The 4,096-nt window shown below is 45.7% G+C and overlaps 1 non-coding gene across 1 annotated transcript; it reads left to right on the top strand.

Annotated features, from left to right (window-relative positions):
- Positions 1 to 3,753: 3,753 nt before the first annotated feature.
- Positions 3,754 to 3,828, top strand: Trnal-caa (transfer RNA leucine (anticodon CAA)). The gene has a single exon. It is a non-coding gene; the product is annotated as a tRNA-Leu (tRNA).
- The last annotated feature ends 268 nt before the right edge of the window (positions 3,829 to 4,096 follow it).

Genomic DNA, 4,096 nt, shown 5'->3' with positions numbered 1-4,096 from the left:
GATGGAGCTCTCTCATACTAAAGGCGGCATTACAGCACTCACGATTCTGAGAAGAGAAGGATATCGCCTGAGCCTCCTCCGCTTCTTTCCGATGGAGGAAGGCAGGATGATACTGGGAAGAGCTCGAAATTTCCGCAAAATGGCGGCCCAAGGTGTTGGAGATAGCAATACGACCACAATGACATCGTCTGCTACTGTCAGGCTTGAAATTGGGGAATGGATCTTGGTCTCAGAGAGCCGTCGGAGGTTGACCCACGTGACAGAGGAGGGGGGTGGAACTGTTAAAAGAACTAGTGAAAGAAATCCAACTAGATTTTTCGCTATCCCGTAGAATGCGACGACACTGTGCGTGCATCTGTTTATAATGAGTGCGGTTTCCCACTGTAGGATGATGCTTACAAATGCGGCATGTCTCAGTCCACCAAGGGACTGGGACACGGCGTGGTAAAGGGGAAACGTGAGGAATGGAGCGTTCTGCAGCGGTAAGGATAATGTTTTTAAGATATCCCACCTGGTCATCACAACTGGGGAAATCTTGTTTTTCGAAGGTCACCAGGGAGGAGTAAAGCCTCCAGTCAGACTTAGTAAGCTACCATTTGGGTGTGCACGCAGGTGGGGTAGGACTTAGCAAACGGATAACACATGGGAAATGGTCACTCGAGTAGGTGTCAGAAAAAATGGACCACTCGATACAATGAGCAAGCTGGGCAGCGCAGAAAGATTGGTCGAATTGGGAATGTGTGTGCGAGGAGTTGGAAAGGAATGTGGGTGCTCCTGTGTTAAGACAGAAGACGTTAAGTTGATTAAGAAGATCAGCCAACAGGGCACCTCTCTGACAGGTTCTGGGAGAACCCCAAAGGGGATGGGGCGCATTAAAGTCACCGAGCAGCAGAAGTGGGTGAGGTATATGCCCAATAAGCTGGAGGTGGTCTGTCCTGGTGACATCAAATGGCGGAGGGATGTAAATGGTACAAAGGGAAAACGTCAGGTGAGGAAGGAAAACGCAGCTTGAAGACGGGTAGTCAAGGAAATGGGTTGACTATGAACGTCATCCCACATGAGAAGCATGGCTCCTCCATGAGATGGAATGCCAACCTCAGGGGGAAGGTCAAAACAGACAGGGAAGAAACACAAAAGCTCAGAGTGGTCGTGAGGATGCAATTTTGTTTCGTGAAGGCAGAGTACAAGGGGATGCTGTGATTCTAAAAGCAGTCGTAAATCCTTTTTTGTGGGACCAAAGGCTGCAAACGTTCCATTGGAGGAGAGTCATGATGAAGAAAAATTGAAGGGATATCACCTTGCAGCTGCCGAGTGCCGGGCTGCAAAGACTCGCTGCTACTTGGCACCAAAGGAGGCAGGAGGATCCTGCTCCATGAGGTCCACAGAAGCGTCGACTTTCTTGCGTTGTTGGCCTGCGGAGCCCAACGCAGAGAAAAGGTTGGTGGTGCACACTGGCGACATGGAGGCCTACAAGGTGAAGGTATATCGTGGCGACACTGTCAATGAAGATCTTCGAGCCAGCAAAGGAGAAGACCATTTGCCTTTGTTGGACTTCCTCGAGCCTTTCCAATTAGCAGAGGAAGACTCAGGTGTTGGTTAGCTGGAAGGATGTAGGAAGTCTTCACGGGAGTACTCTTTCTGTCCTTTCTGGTGTGTCGATTGTGTGGCTGGTGACTTCATCACTTGAGGTGAGAGTTTGATGGTTTGTTGCACAGCTCGACGAGGAGATGGCGATGCTACCTTGACACTGGTCAATTTCGCAACCTCAGAGCTGAATTTGAGGTCGCTTGTCTGCATGGCCATGTCCTTCATGGAGCGAGAAGTAGCAAGAACAGTACTATAAGGGCCAGATGGTAGAATAACTTGCGAGCGACCGGGCAAGGAATGTTTTCAGTGGGGAGAAGGAGGCAGATAATCGCCCTCGTGTGCATCACTACCACAGTTTACACATTTAGCCGGGTGTCGACAAGACATTCCAGAGTGACTGAAACAGTGACACTGGTAGCAGCTCATCAGTTTCTGAATGTACAGTCGGACTGTAATACCATCATAGCCTGCTTTGATCTTGGATGGAAGTACCACTCATCAAAGGTGAGAAAAAGAGTGTGTTTGGGCATTAAGGAGGCATCTGCCTTTTTCACCACCTGATGGGCCGGCCATGGTGGCCAAGCGGTTCTAGGCGCTTCAGTCTGGAACTGCGCGACCGCTACGGTTGCAGGTTCGAGTCCTGCCTCGGGCATGGATGTGTGTTGTCCTTAGGTTAGTTAGGTTTAAGTAGTTCTAAGTTATAGGGGACTCATGACCTCAGCTGTTAAGTCCCATAGTGCTTAGACCCATTTGAACCATATTTTTTTTTTTTTTTTTTTTTAACCACCTGACGGACAGCAATGTCACCCTGATCGGGGAGATATGATTGGATTTCAGCATCGGTCAGACCATCGAGCAGCCTAGTGTGTATAACACCATGGGAATAATTCAGAGTTCTATGAGCCTCGACATGAACAGGATAGCCATGGAGAAGTGAAGCAGCTGTGCTTGAGAATCAGAAGTAGTCTCCAAAAACAAAGTGTCATTCCATAAACGAGAACAGGATTTCACAGGGCCAGCAACTGCAACAACACCTTTCTGAATAATAGATGGATTTACCATTGAGAAGGACTGAAGGTCTTCAGCATGTGAAACCACAAGGAACCACGGTGCCACTGGAAGGGTCTTTGAATCATTAGCCTCATTCTGTTTACATTTCATAGACATTGATTGTGAAGATGATTGGCTCATGTCAAGAAAATCCCCCATGACCACTTGAAGACGTGACAATCACACAGCAGACAATATAGAACGAGCTGTTGAGATTTTACAAATTGCACAAAAAGGACCACTAATGAATATTCAACTCCCATGTTAATTTGGTTAGCATCATAACGAAATAATCTAAACACAGCAACAGCACATTGCGATATGCAATACAGCAGTGACAAACCTATTATTCAGGAATACTTGTAGTCTAATTTAGCTGCTACAATTTTATTTTGCATCACTTATTTACACTACAGGCTTATTTTGCATGTCACATCTAGTTCTTATGACACAGAAAACATCCTGGAGCTTTTATATGTTGACAGAAATCAGTATAAGTGCGTCAGTTTACAAGTCTATTTTCGACTTTTGTGTCCAACAGTTGCTGCTCCTGTAATGTTTTTGAGCAGCTACTCTCAGACGCAAACACCAAAAATACAATTGCAAACTTATGCACTTATATTGATTTCTATCAACATATAACAGCTCCAGGACATTTTGCGCATCATAAGAACTAGAAGTGACACTTGACAGTAAGTCAAAACAAGCATATAGTCTAAGTAACTGTCACAAGCTAAATAAAAATTGTAGCAGCTAAATTGGACTACAAATATTCCTGAATAATCCAGAATGAGATTTTCACTCTGCAGCAGAGTGTATGCTGATATGAAACTTCCCGGCAGGCCAGGCCAGGCCAGGCCAGGCCACCCAAGTTCAAGTCTCGGCCTGGCACACAGTTTTAATCTGCCAGTAAGTTTCATATCAGCGCACACTCCGCTGCAGAGTGAAAATCTCGTTCTAGAAACATCCCCCAGGCTGTGGCTAAGCCATGTCTTCGCAATTTCCTTTCTTTCAGGAGTGCTAGTTCTGCAAGGTTCGCAGAAGAGCTTCTGTTAAGTTTGGAAGGTAGGAGACGTACTGGCAGAAGTAAAGCTTTGAGGATGGGGCGTGAGTCGTGCTTGGGTAGCTCAGTTGGTAGAGCACTTGCCTGCAAAAGGCAAAGGTCCCGAGTTCGAGTCTCGGCCTGGAACACAGTTTGAATCGGCCAGGAAGTTTCATTCCTGAATAATGTCATACTTTGCTATCTTACAAGCTGCAGGGTCAATCAAGAAAAAACACCTATTATTAAGAGAATATTTGGCAGTTAAAGAGGTTCAATTAAGAAATCTTTATCACAGTGTTAATTAATGAAGATTTCTAAAATTTGTTACAACTGTGTTTCAGGACTGTAATTTCTGAGTAATTGTCCAGGAAACTTGCACTACTGGCCAATAATTTCTTAAAAAATGTTCCTACATCT

Source organism: Schistocerca serialis, chromosome 4 (assembly GCF_023864345.2).
Source record: "Schistocerca serialis cubense isolate TAMUIC-IGC-003099 chromosome 4, iqSchSeri2.2, whole genome shotgun sequence".
NCBI lineage: Eukaryota > Metazoa > Arthropoda > Insecta > Orthoptera > Acrididae > Schistocerca > Schistocerca serialis.
This window is presented reverse-complemented; position numbering and strand designations above follow the sequence as displayed.